Genomic DNA, 15062 nt, shown 5'->3' with positions numbered 1-15062 from the left:
GGTGAAATTTAAAGCTGTCTCCCCTATCTAAAGCAGCATTAAGATGAATATTCTCCCAAAAATCCTATACCATTTAATAGCTTCTTAGTTAAAATGAAAATGCTTCTAGCAAAATTCATATGGCACCCTAAAAGTACTAGAATAAGTTATTGTAGATTTAATACTACCTAAAGAGAAAGGGGGGCTTGGATTATCACATTTCCAACTATACTATGAAATTATAAATGATAGTCGCACTATCCAAATAGCAAATTATGACCCTGCTAACAAAGAACAGTATCCATTGTGGATTAAATTATACCATCAACACTGAATCTCAACAAATATAAACCCCAAAGCTATACCTTTTATGAACCATAAGATCCTTAAGGCATTTAAAATTCACCCAACAATTAAAAATAAAAGTCTAATATTCCAGAAACTAACATCCCTACAACTCAAAGACACCCTTACCCTACTACAACCAATCCAGCTTAATCCAAATATAAGATTAAATAACACTATGCTCAATCTAGATCAAAACCCTATAATAAAAAATGTACAATTTGGGATTTTTATCAAATTAAAAACCTTTCGATGGATAACATTAGGAATAGCCTAGGAGTAGGTAAAAGTTATAATAATCAGACAAATAATGCTTTTAGTTAACTTGTTGACCTCAACTATTAAAATTAAGGAACAGGATATCTCACTACAACTGTTTCAAATAATGTCACTTCTCAGGTCTAAAATATTATCCAATACCTACAGATTAATAATAAAAATTAAGTATCAAGACTCCCTTCTATTCTTAAAATACTGGGACAAAAAGAATAACAATATTACCCCAAAACAAAAAAATATCTGCAATAGAACTCACCATGAAACTGATCCCGTTTAAAAAGTTATTATTTACCCAAATCATGATAAATAAGAAGGCTTATCATACCCCTGTCCTCCTAAATAAAATTGACCCTACTCATTCCCCTTTTTGTCCCTTCTGTCCAAATAGTGTAGCTAACATCCTTCATGTCTTTTGGAGCTGCAAAAATGTATATAAATTGTGGTGTTCGCTAAGAACTAAACTGGAGAAAAAAAAACACTTTGTCATGGGAGACTGCAATTCTTCACATAATTCTAGAGAATCTTGTTTATATAAACAAACACATCATAATAACACTATGTGCTCTTATGAAATCATACATAGCTAAAAACTGGTTAGACAGATCTAAAATGTCATGGGAAGACTACAAATGTATGGCTATGAAATACATACTAGCAAGCAAATTTATTACAAAAAGTCATATGAAACTCTCATACTACTAGAATTATTGGAAAGCACTACTTGATACTTTATCATAATAGTAAATACATTCAGTGTGCATTAAGAAGGCCTAAGCTATAATCACTGTGAATCACTCACAACTCACAGTCTCAGACTTACAAACACTATCTCATCTGCTAAGGTTTCTAGACTGGAGTTAAACTGTAAACTAAGGTGGCACCAGTGTGTAAACAGTGTATATAGTTAGGTTGTGTGATCTGTAGTTATAAACTGTATAATAACTATTGATAGCCCAATAGAGTTTATGTTAATGTCTGCTTTATATATGATACAAAGATAAGTCAATTAGCACTGTTAAGATTTGTATATAGGAATTGTAGTACCCACTCAGGCAACACAATGTTATTTTAACAATTTTTTGTTTGGTGAATGGTTATCCAATGCTGCTTCATGCCATGATGACCTATGTTGTTACGATAACGTGAAAATAATAACATTTTTACTTGAAAAAAAAAGGCTACAATTACACAATGACAGTTGTTTAGTTCATGAGACTGGCACTTCTTAATGGTATTTTTAACCTTCTGTATGAAAATGTTCAGAAATAGATAATGTATGACTTTTTTATTGAAATAATCATTATTAAGCCAAATTAAGAAAAGATGTAAGGATTATACTTTCTCACAATGGTCGTAAGTATACATATACACCTTACAAAACTAAAATACCATACATAAAATATATTAGTCAAATAAATCAAATATAATAATCATTTTCAAATGCAATACTACCATACACGGTGAGTATTATAAGGGAAATAAAGGACCTGCTCTGGGCAAGGAGGCCCTCTTATTGTAGCATTGGACCTCACAACAGCCAGGGTGGCCCATTATTTTCATTAATGTCCACTGATATTTGCATTACTGCTTGCATAGTACATGCTACTGATAACTGTAGTTATCGTCAGAGGCAAGGAGCCAGAGGGTCTTTCATCTTTAAAAGAAGGTGAGGTCTGAAAGAGGACGCGGACTACACAGCAGTGTCCTCATGACTTGTGCAGGTTACAATGTTAGAAAAACATTCCCCCGGATTTATTAATCTTCCATGCAGGACTAGCTTAGTCCTGCACGGAAGCAGCCGTTTAAGAGCAGGACAGCAGCGCACCATGCATATTAATGAAGGCATGCTGCCTGAGCTCCTAATCTTGCATGGAGCATGTAAGAGTGCAGGGGGGGCGTGTCTGAGAGCAGAGCTTTCAGAATATACACACCGCCACAATGAAGAACAGCAAAAAGGCCAAAGGAAAGAGTGAGACCACTCATAGCTGTCCGCATACCACTAGCAACATCCCCCTACGTGTACAACAGCAATAGTAAATACAAACCAAATAAACAAACCTTTTTTTTAATTATGAATCGGATTAAAGCTAACCATAGGTGTGCAGGTTTGCCCATCACTTAGCTATGGTTAATGCAGCTTAAATGGCTGAAGATAACAAGGAAGATATATGTAAATGAAGCTGTATAGCAATAGTGTAGTGGGCAGAGCATTCGCCCTACAAACAGGCATTCTCAATTCGAGTCCAACTACAGTACATTCCATTTTCCATGTCAAATCATGTTATGACCAATATTTTAGTTGCATAACCTACTAAATAACATATATTTGTGAACTGGAGTACTGCATGAAATGCAGATGTGAGGTGTCAGTGTCATAATGTTGCAAAGTCCACATATAATCACATGTGCCACATACAGTATATGTACACAGGAATCATGGATACAAATGGAAGGTAAAATGTGTAATGAATGATAACCCCATACAGCTTCCAAATCCCCCTCCTTCCCAGGAAACATTAGATATTACTGGCTAAATCAGTGCAGTTGTAAGCAGGAGTAAGCGCTAGTAAGCAAGTGCAAGCACCAATAAGCAGTAGTAAGCATATTTAAGCACTAGTAAGTGAGTTTAAGCCTATTTGCATGGGGGTAAGCAATGTGCACACAGGTTAAGCAGTATTGAAGCTAACTCTCTGTAATCATCATTAACCAGAAGTTAGCATTGCTTACCCTCATGGAAACGGGCGCTAACCCGCTTACAACTGCTCAAAAGTGCCTTAATCACTCTGTATCCAATGGCCGTTGTTCTGCTCAGCAACAAAATAAACAGCCTTACAGGTCTTGAACCCAGGACCCCATACAGTATAGTCACAGTAGTTAACCACCAAGCCATCACAGCAGTACAGAAGAATGAGGTATCACCAAACAAATCCTCACTGCAGTAAAATCAAACTGAACCTTTGAAAGGAATCAGTATACAGTCATATGTTCTATAGCCCACTACATAACATAAATATGTGAACTGGAGTACATCAGTAAGCCCAGATGTGAGGTGTAATTGTAATAGAGTGCTGAAGTCCCCAATGCAACACAAGGACCTCATACAGTGTACGTACACATGAATCACGGATACCAGACATATAGATAAGATGTAATGAATAATAAATCAATGCCAAAAAGAAAATATAAAGCAAAGTCTATTGTAAGCAATGCCAAGCATTGCACAGGCCAACTTAGGAGGTGGAAACAATGTGCAGGCCAGCTAACTCAATGTGCCCAGTGGTATACCCCTTCAAACAATGCCAACCTTAGGTAAGCAGGTTTGTCCATAGCCTAGCCATTTCAAAACTGGCCAATCATGGCAAAGGGTGGGAAATTGGCCCTACTTAAACCCAACAGGTGGGAGTATATCTCATAACTGGTTGTAGCTTCCCCTTGCAGGCACCATGGCAGAAAGGGGAGATGGTGTGCACTTCCGGGCGCAGCGCTGGGGCATCCAGGAGTCCAGAGTCATGGCAGGACTCCTTGTCAAAGAACATGAGCAGAGACTGCTGCAGGACCAGTACCAGGGTTCCTAATATAAGGTGGAAGCCTGGAATCATCTTGCCCATGACCTCACCCAGTGCCACTGGCAAACCCCAAACTGGTGAACAGGTCAGGCATCACTATGCTGACCTTAAGTGGCATATGGGGGTCCTCTTGGAGTAGTGGATCCAAGAGGCTAGAATGGCAGGGGCTGCCCCAGCTGTGTGTAAGCATCACTCCACTATGTGCGTAATAATTGCCAGCTCATGTATATCATGGATAGGTATGGCTAAATATTCCTCTTATGTCCTTCACAGCTGCAAGTGAGCAGGCCACGAACCAGGAAACCTATGGCTGTCTCCTGGAGAGGTTGTGATGCAAGGCAGGTTAGTAATACTCTTGCAAGTACTGTCATTGGAAATAAATCTAAAAGTATTAGTAAATTAATTGCCAGTATAAAACCTGTATTGTTTAAGGCAAGTACTGCATACACCGGAGAATAAGGCAGGAAGAATCTCATATAGTTTGTATGTAAATAAAAGCATAATAGCCTGACAATAAAGGTCTAACTGCTGGACTGCATGTGTATACTCTGGTATCATATGGTAATGTAGATGTTCAAGCACATAATAGTATTGTTGTATTAAGCACTGTTACCCACACTGTGCACCATAAACATAATGTGTAGGAATGCATGTATATGACTGGTGTAATCCCCAGAGGTCATTTAATACAACTGAGAGACACATAAAAAGGCAGACAAAAAAATCCAAATAGCACATGCAACTGAGATGTGAACTGTTGTATTTTAGCACACAGCCATGGTTCGAATCCTGGCAGTGGTAGTAGTCTGCATACAGAATCATACCCCACAACTGTACAGATATGTCCAGAATGTCTAGTAAAGTGGCCCATATCTGTTGCCTGTCAACCTGTTCCCCTGGAAAATCAGTGGGATGATCCCAGATGTATAGGCAGCAAACAGGAAATACAACTGATTGACAGACATCTGTGAGAACAAAGCTGGCACACTAGCAACTCCCCAAATCCTTATGAGAGTAAGAAGCCACATATGTCCCATTTATACCCCATGTTGTCAAGCTGTGGCCAGAGTGTGTTCAGTAACAGAGTGAGATGTATGTGCATAATAGTCATGTGGAATTTGGTAATGTGTGTGGAAATATTCAGGTATTGCTAACAAACATTTCTCCCACAGGTCTGTCAGATACAAACACTGTGCCCAGGAATACATGAATGATACCCTGTACTGGTGCTGTTTACTTTGGTATTGTATGGCATTGTGACTGATGCAGTTGCTCTGAATAATAAGGTATTACTCATCACTGTCGTCCACACTGTCCTATAAAATATAACTGTCTAGGAAATCCTGTATAAGAGTGTTGTAATACAAAGTCAAAATGCAAAACCACAGGAGAATTAAAAGACAGAAAGCAAATAGGAGATAAACAGCAATATCTATATAGCAAACACAACTCTGATAGACAGTGATTTAGTTGTAGCAGACACAGCCATGGTCTAAATCCTGGGAGTGGAAGTAGTCTGCATACAGAAGCATACCCCACAACTGTACAGATAAGACCAGAATGTCCAGTATGTGGGCCCATATCTGCTGCCTGTCACCTTGTCCCCCTGGGAAGTCAGTGGGATGATCCCAGATGTTTAGGCAGCAAACAGGGAATACAACTGATTGTCACACATCTGTGAGAACAAACCTGTCACTCTAGCCACTTGCAAAACTGTTATGAGAGTAATAAGCCAAGTATGAACTATCTACACCCACAAGTTGTCAAGCTGTGACCAGAGTGTGTACAGTAACAGAGTGAGATATATGTGCATAATACTAATGTGTAATCTGGTACTTTGTGTGGCAACATTCAGGTAGTGCTAACAAACATTGCTCCCACAGGTACTTCGGATACAAACACTGTGCCAAGAAATAAAAGGCTTGATACACTGTATTGGTACTGTTTACTCTGGTATTGTATGGAACTGTGAGTGTTGCAGTTGCTCTGAATAATAAGGTATCACTGATCACTGTCATCCACACTGTGCTACATAATATAACTGTATAGGAAAGCCTGTATAATAGTGTGGTAAGTCACTAAAGGCTGAAGAGGGCAATAGTCTAGATATGTCCTGGATCACCTGCATGTGGTCAAGACATGGCCAGAGTCTGTGCAGAAAGAGATGGACAGGTATATGCGCAACATCAACCTGGAATCTGGGAGTATGTGCAGAAACAGTGTTAATAAACATTTCCTCTACAGGTATACCAGGTAAGAGGTGTATACTGCAGGTAAAACCAGTTCATGTATAAAGATGATGACAGCCATATCACTGTCCAAACTAAGGCAATAGGGTAGTGTAGTAATACTTGTAGGGTACAGATAACATCACTGACTAGGAAAGTAATGTGAACTACAGGAATACACTAGTCGTTAATTGACATATTTCTCTTCCCCCCACCATATCTCCAACAATAAACTAAATACCCATCTCAACTGGTATATACTGACTTCACTGTTCTGTTGGGACATATGTCCTTTTGGTTGATAATTATTTAAATCTGTTTTCATGCATGTGCTATGTTGAAATATTCCAACATTGGTGGCATGGTGCCATCAATGTACCTGCATGTTGTTGTTATTACCACTGTACTCCCATATATACATGTGTTCCATTTGCTATGCAACTGTTCCGTATCTAGTGCCTGGGTTAATGGGAATATCTATGCATGTTGTTATACCTAACCATGGAATGTTTTGACTATTACTAACCCACATATGTTGATACACCATAAACACCATAGCATGTATGGGAATGTGGGTCCCAGCGGACCCACCTGTCCCACCTCAGCTAGCCGTGGCACTGGGCACCAGCATGTCTGGGGCCTAACCCCGGACCTCCTTGTCCATTGGTCCTGCACCAGCTTCAGGTGTAACTGCCTCAGGGGATGGGGCTTACCCCCCCCAGGAGCGGGCTCAGACAGGAAGCTGTCACCCATCACCAAGTCGTGCTGCGTACAGAACTCTATCAGCAGTTTGAAGATCTTCTACGCCAGCTCGAGGGCCTACTAGAGAGTGGGGTTGGCTCTCTGACTCAGCCCCCAGCACAGCCACTTTTGGGGCTGTGAAGGTGCAGTGGTGACTGCCCATGAGGCGGGATCTCAGTACCACTGTTTCCACTAGGGGGCTCATGGGCTTCCGATTTCCCAACACCTCTCCCCATCAAGGTGTTTACCCCCCACATGTGTCATATACCACCCCTGTATGCATCTTGTTTGTCTTGTCTGTTAACCTACCCAACCTACCTCCCTAAATATACCTACAATCCCTCCCCAACATCCCACTCTCACCCAAAAAAAACAAAAAAAGGTCAATCTGTTCCCAAAAAAAATATCACCCCATACATAGCTGTCTGTTTCGCACACATGTCCACTGGACACATGTAATCTGGTATAATTGGCATCACAATATATTAATGTTGTCCTCACACCTCTCTCAGGGGTTTGAGTGTCCAAATCTACCTCCAAAGTCAGTGTATATGCTCAGCTGTTGTTGTAGAAGAAATGGGCAGCTATGGACCTTCCCTACACCCTCTTGCACATCCCTAGCTATTTTCCTTACTGTCTTTCCCTCTTTGTGTCCCTTTTCACCACTTTCCTATCAACCCTTTTTTCTTTTCTTTTAAAGAAATTAGCATGGGGGTAAGCGGGAGTAAGCACTTTTAAGCAGCAGAAAGCAGGTTTACATGTTTGCATGGGGGTAAGCAATGCCTACACAGATGAAGCAATTTAAAAGCTAACTGAGTATAGGAAACTGTAACTGGAAGTTAGCAGTGCTTACATCCGCGGAAACCAGCGCAAAGCTGCTTACAACTGCTTTAAAGTGCCTTAATCACTCAGTATGCAACAGCCCTTGTTTTGCCCAGCAACAAAATAAACAGCCTCTGCAAGTCTTGAACCCAGGACCCTGCATACCATAGCCAAAGTGATTTACCACTAAACCATGTCAGGTATAAATAACCCTGATGTTTTCACAAACATATCATCTAGTACAGTCATTCAACAGTACAGGAAATGTATTTAAATATGTAGATGTATGTGTGTCTGTACATATACTAATATCTAAATAGATATATACATATCTATATATGTTGATATATATATATATATATATATATATATATATATATATATATATATATATATAAACATACATACATACATATGCATACATCTATAGATATATATGTCTACATCTATATGTATATATATAGATATATATATATATATATATATATATATATATATATATTATATATATATATATATATATATATATATATATATAAATAGAGGTATATACAGACATACATCTCTAGATAAATATGGGAACATAACAAAACCATATATCTCCACATGCACTGTTAATGGGGCTGAGGCCCCAAACAACATACCACTTGTACGAATAGGTATTCCCCCCAGCTAAACACATCTGCACTGCAATACACTACCAACTGTTTCAGATCCCATAACCAGGACCTGACACTACAGGGACACAAGATGTTAACAGTACTCCATCCCACCTGTATGATGTCAGGCTGTTGTCAGTAATATATCATGCAGTACAGTCTGGCTCCCATAGGGAATGTACAATGTGGAAGCAATCAACATCCCTAGAATACACATACACAGACACATATATGCAAATATATATATATATATATATATACATATACATATACATATATATATATATATATATACATATACATATACATATAGATATATATGTAACTACACATACACACACACAGATATGCATAGGAAGATACATAAGTAGAAGGTGCACACAATATGGAACAGCCACTATGTCTACAGTTACTACCTTACCAACTGGACACTGTATGAGCCACCCATACAAATGTCAATCATTGCAACATATACTCACAGAGAGGTCAAAGGATATAAAACCACACACAAGTTTGCATACATGGGAAAGCTTTATCTGTGTACTATTACAGTTGCATATGCCATGTCATATAGCTGTTTAGACAATGACATCCATATAAACAGAGTAATGCAACTGTGAAACATTTATTCTAATACAGCAGTCTGGAAAGGTTTACATGTGTTGCTGTCCAGGCCGAGGCCATCAAGTAGTACAATAGTAAAGACAGACTGGGCCACAGGATACCAAACAATCAACAGTAAGTAATGCAGATGTATAGTCAAGCAGTTTCTATCTACACTCTATACACAATCCCTAGGGGGTAAAGACCTCAGCTGACACAATGGGATGTATCTGTTACATAACAAGGCATAACTGACACCATCACAATTGCAATGACAAACAGAACAGTCTGTATAGCAGGAGGCAGTAGGCCTGGATTTACCCAAGGTGGATTGTATGGTAATGTGCATCCAGATACCTTAAGGCAGCTTACCCCTGATACCCCCACATGTTGCAACAGCATAGGTTAGTTATGATCCATCCCACCCTAGACTAAAAAATACAGGGCCATATACCACTGTTACATACACTGGCCTCTGGAGTGCATAAGGGCACATATGCATTGTGTAGCTGAAGCCCACACATATATGGACCTAACCCCACAGTATGTGTGGGGGACACAACATCAGTGGACTGATGGCAAGAATGGCAGCATGACATACTCACAGCCAACTAAAAAACAACCCCTGACAGCATCTCATATGTGCAAAGCCTGGTATATAGGTGGAGGACAGAGGCTGGAACACAGGCCCATATGTGTAAAAGTGTTGTCATACACTAAGCAAGTCGCTGGTGTTACAGGATAGTCTGCAACATACCCTTAGTCGGGAATATGAAGTTAGAAACAGAAATGGATGTAGCCATGTACTGATAGCACTCAGCACACACACTGCCAGTGATATATCTGACACAAGACCTGTGTGCTGGACAGACAAAACATAATAGGCACACCTCTGGCCATCAAGAGGATAGGCCAACAGTTGAAAGCTATGCAGACAGACTGTATTCCAATTTAAACTAGTATGTACACACAAACCCTGTAACACCAGTGCTATACAATGCATATGACAGCACTACTCACACTCTGTCTGTAGTTCTGGAACCTCCTACAAATATGTAGCTGGCATGAGTGTGCAGGTTCTCCTGTAAGAGGTAATGGTACCTGCTGTCTGTAACATTGATGCCCACACACAGGAAGGATGTTCATCATACAGGAAAGGTAAAGGGACCATGCCCACATGACGTAGGGATTTATAGTAGTTGGTTGCCATGACAGTGGTAATTGGAAGTACTACACAGCATGCTGCATGCAGGTAGCAAGTGGAGGACACTGATTGGTGCAGAGGCCATCAACTGATCATGTGCATCATCTACAAAGTCCATGCTGCAATCTATGTAAAGCAGCCCATTCCATTTACTGGAGAGAGACTGAGATTGAGAGAGAGAGAGAGAGAGAGAGAGAGGGAGAGTGTGCGTATAAGGCACAGGACAAACAACAAAAAAAAATCCAGAAGACTGCAATATATATATATATATATATATATATATATATATATATATATATATATATATATATATATATATATATATATATGTGTGTGTGTGTGTGTGTGTGTGTGTGTGTGTGTGTGTGTGTGTGTGTGTGTATGTAACTGACCGTAGTACTTGGTCCATAATAATGGGATAGATGATGTGGAATGAATTATATGTGCCTTTAGGTGTTGTTGTAATGATGTTCAGCTGAACATCTGCTAAGGACAATAGAGTCCGTCCCTGTGGGTAGTGGGCCATACCCAGCAACCATGCAGAGCAGCACTGACTGATAAGATGTAAGCCATCATAGTGTTTGTTGTTTAATGGGAAGCATGTATATTACGTGGTCAATAGCTGTTGCTGGAAGTAATGCCATTATAATGGACACATGGGATCCACAGCCCACCCCTTGCAGGATACTCAGGTTAATCTGCATTGTAGCATGCAGGAATGCTACAAACGTGTAATAGGGTTACCAGAAATCTGGCCCTACATATACCCCCCTAATGTCAGGCTGTGTCCATATGTGTCACCTGTCTGTGTTATAGCAAGGCAGAACAGTGCAGCTGTGTAGGAAGGTGTTGTGAGATTGTGGACCTGATGTCTGAATGTACCCCATATATAGATATGCATAGGTGTACATATACATATATATATATATATATATATATATATATATATATATATATATATATATACATGTATGTCCATAAATATACAGATACCCATGTGTAGAAATCTAGCTTTGTTTGTATAACTTGAGCACTAATCCAGGCATTCTTTAAAGTATTCAATTGTATTTATTACTGCTTGGTAGTAACTTGATTAAAGTGTAGCTATCATTCTAAGTCTTTTGGATTAAGCACTTGGGCTTCAGACCAGTTGTTTTACATTAGGAAGGTTTGTAGCCTGCACTGTGGTTTCAGGACAGGTAGCTTACATCCTTCTAAGTTGGGAACTGCTGATTGAGGGCTCAGTGTCTGTTATTCTAAAAGTGTATTAGTTCTGGTTTAAGCACTTGGGCTTCAGGCCAGTTATTTTACATTAAGAAGGTTCATGGTCTGCACTCTTGTGGGAGGAGAGGCTGGACTCTGCCCTTCTGAGCTGGAAATTTCTGGTTAAAGGCTAATAGTGCCTGCATATTTGAACTGTTTCTTACTGAACTTGGTACACCTTGTTTGCTGTAGCATAGACTAGATCCAGGCCTGCTGAATCTAGTTTTGTTTGTTTGTTTGCTTGTTATTTCCCTGAAATGCTAATTCCACCTAAAACGTGGCTTTTCAGCACTTCTGTGGATCCCTAGTGATATCTGCATTGCTTACTGTACTTATTTCCTTATTTCACTTGAAAGAAAGTTACTGTTTGTCGTTTTTGCATTTAAGTTACCTGTAACACATTGCATTTAAGTTACCTGGCACTTGCTCACTAAAGCAATTATAAAACTCAGCACTAAAAAATTAAAAGCACTACACCCTCACAAACTCCCCTTAAGTACCTTGTTCTCCATTAGCCCTTTTTTTCAATTATAAAGGAATTCCCAATACTATTCTAGCATGTCCAAAGATCAGTTGTCAATCTCCTCTCCGGTCCAGCTGGTGAATCCTGGAATCTTGAGGCAATGTTACAACTGCCTCATGTACACAGACAACCCTCTCCTCCTCCCAACAAATTCCAACACATGTGAGAGATGCAACCATATAGCCATACTGGAGGCTAAGCTCTCTCTACTCAGTACTGGTGAAACCAGTCAGGAGGAGAAGGAAACCACACACACTACAATTCCAGTCTCACAAAGACCTACCATGACAAAAAACCAAACACATAAACACAAAAAACATACTGGAGGCTCTAAATAAAAATCTGCCTAAGCAGCAGAGACCTCCAAAGCTGACACCCAAGCAACTGCTACCCCAAAACAAAACACGTGCAACACATAGCTCACAAAGCCAGTGTGCCGAACAGTCACAGCCCTTAAGGCTAAACAACACACCTGATACACTTGTAATAGGTGATTCTATCATCAGGCACACTGACGTCCCACTCACCAGGCTGAACAAGGAGAAGGTCACGGTGAGCTGCCTGTCGGGTGGTAGGATCTGCCACATAACACAAGCACTCAGGTTACTCCAAGGCAAGTACAAATATGACTCATTCATTGTCCATGCTGGTGTGAATGACCTGAGATGTACCTCTCTGGACTACATGAAAAGAGACATAGAGGAGCTCTCTGAGCATGTAGCCCAGGCCGGTATGACCCTGACCTTAAGTAGCATCTTACCCTCACCAAGAATGATGCCAGAATATGAAGACAAGATGATCAATTTCAACAATTGGCTTAAGTATTGGTGTCATTCAAAGGGGATCCAATGCCTGTCAGCCTGAGATGACATGCTTGACAAGCCACAATTCTTCGCTAGGGACGGCTTGCACCTGTCACCCCTGGGCTTTCGGATATTGGCAAAGGCTCTTGCTACCCCCATAGTGCCTTTTTTAGGCAAGGCTCAAAAGACAAACCCACCTCCATAGATATCACAAGGGATAACAAACTAAGAGTAATGCTACACAACGCCAGAAGTCTAAACCTCAAGATGCATGCACTCAAAACCCTCCTTAGCATGGAGAACATCGATATCTGTGCAGTAACAGAAACCTGGTTCAAGGCTCCCGAGAGCACCCCAGCACTACCAGGTTATACCTCATACCATGCTTTTTGGCCCCAAAACTTGGACCGAACCACAAAAGGAGGGGGAGTATCAATATTTGTCAAAGATACCCACACCTCCAGGTTGGTGGCACAGCACGAAGCATCAGAGACTATCCATGTGCAACTAACAGTGGGTAAAACTGCCTTCCAGTTTATAGCCTGCTACAGACCACCCTCCCAAACCCAGGAACCCCACTCGGCCTTCCTGAGAACACTGGAAAATATGAAGGTCTCTCCAAACACCATTATATTGGGCTACTTCAACTACCCAAACATAGACTGGGAGCATTACTCTAGCTCCAACACCCTAGCCCAAAGGTTCCTAGAATTTATAAACTCAAATGCTATGGAACAACTTGTTACCACTCCCACAAGAGGGGAAAACATACTGGACCTGATCATCACCAACATGGGGACTCTATGCTCCAGACCAGAAGTGTATCCCTCATTGGTAAGATCAGACCATAAACTAATCTCACTGGATATTCACATCCCGACTCCACCCCTTGCCTTGAAAACCACAGTGAAAAACTTCTCTAAAGCAAATTTCACACTCCTCAAAACCGAGGTGGAATCCTTCAAAGCCCCCCCGGGCCTGTGGAAAATATGGCCCAAACTGCAGAATCCTTTATAAATGCATTCTATGAACACCTTCAGGAATGCATGGATCATGCAATCCCAAATAAAACCAAGTCCCAATCCTCCAAAGGCAGACGTCCTGTCTGGTGGACCCCAGCCATAAACAAACTATACAATAGAAGGAGGAAGCTACTACATGATAGAGCAAAATCCCAAAAGGGAAGGCATCTCTGATCAGTATTAGCAAAACACTACGGGCACTCATAAAATTGTCTGAGGCCAGCTTTGAGAGAAATATTGCACAGAACACTAAGGATAATCACAAGGCTTTCTTTAGTTATGTTAGGAACCTGGGTGGAAATTCTCAGATATGCTCAGAATTAGTCCAAAATGACAAAAATACACGAACCCACAGACATTGCCAACATCCTAGCTGACAGGTTCAGCAAACTTCTCCCATCAAAGGACAAATATCTATCCCAGCAGAGTGCTGCCCCCCTGACATCTCAGATGCTCAGGTAAGAGCTGCCCTCTCCAAAGCAAAAAACACAGCATCAATGGGACCAGACAGTGTCCCAGGCTGCATCCTACATGAACTCCAAGAAGAGCTAAACCCAAACATAAAACTACTGTTCAATCTCAGCCTTACTAGAGGATATGTACCCAAAGAGTGGCGTACAGCAACAGTGGTCCCTCTCCACAAAGGTGGTGCCTCAATGGATCCTGGAAACTATCGCCCCATAAGCCTGACTAGCTTGGTCTGCAAAGCTATGGAAAGGATCGTCATGGACCTCATAAATAAAGATATTGGGGAACTACAGACACTGGATCCTACCCAGTTCGGCTTTGTTAAGGGCAGATCCTGCTTCCTAAACCTGGTTGATTTCTTTGAAACAGTCACCAAGGTCATTGACGAGGGGAAGGTGGTCCACACAGCCTACCTGGACCTCGCAAAAGCCTTCGATACAATATCCCACTGATGCATTATAGATAAGCTCACCAGCTTAAATATAAACTCCTATGTCACTAGATGGGTTGCAAACTGGCTCAAGGACAGAACCCACATGGTTAGAATTGCTGGAGCC

Source organism: Protopterus annectens, chromosome 6.part0 (assembly GCF_019279795.1).
Source record: "Protopterus annectens isolate FY-2018-M chromosome 6.part0, PAN1.0, whole genome shotgun sequence".
Lineage (NCBI taxonomy): Eukaryota > Metazoa > Chordata > Ceratodontiformes > Protopteridae > Protopterus > Protopterus annectens.
This window is presented reverse-complemented; position numbering follows the sequence as displayed.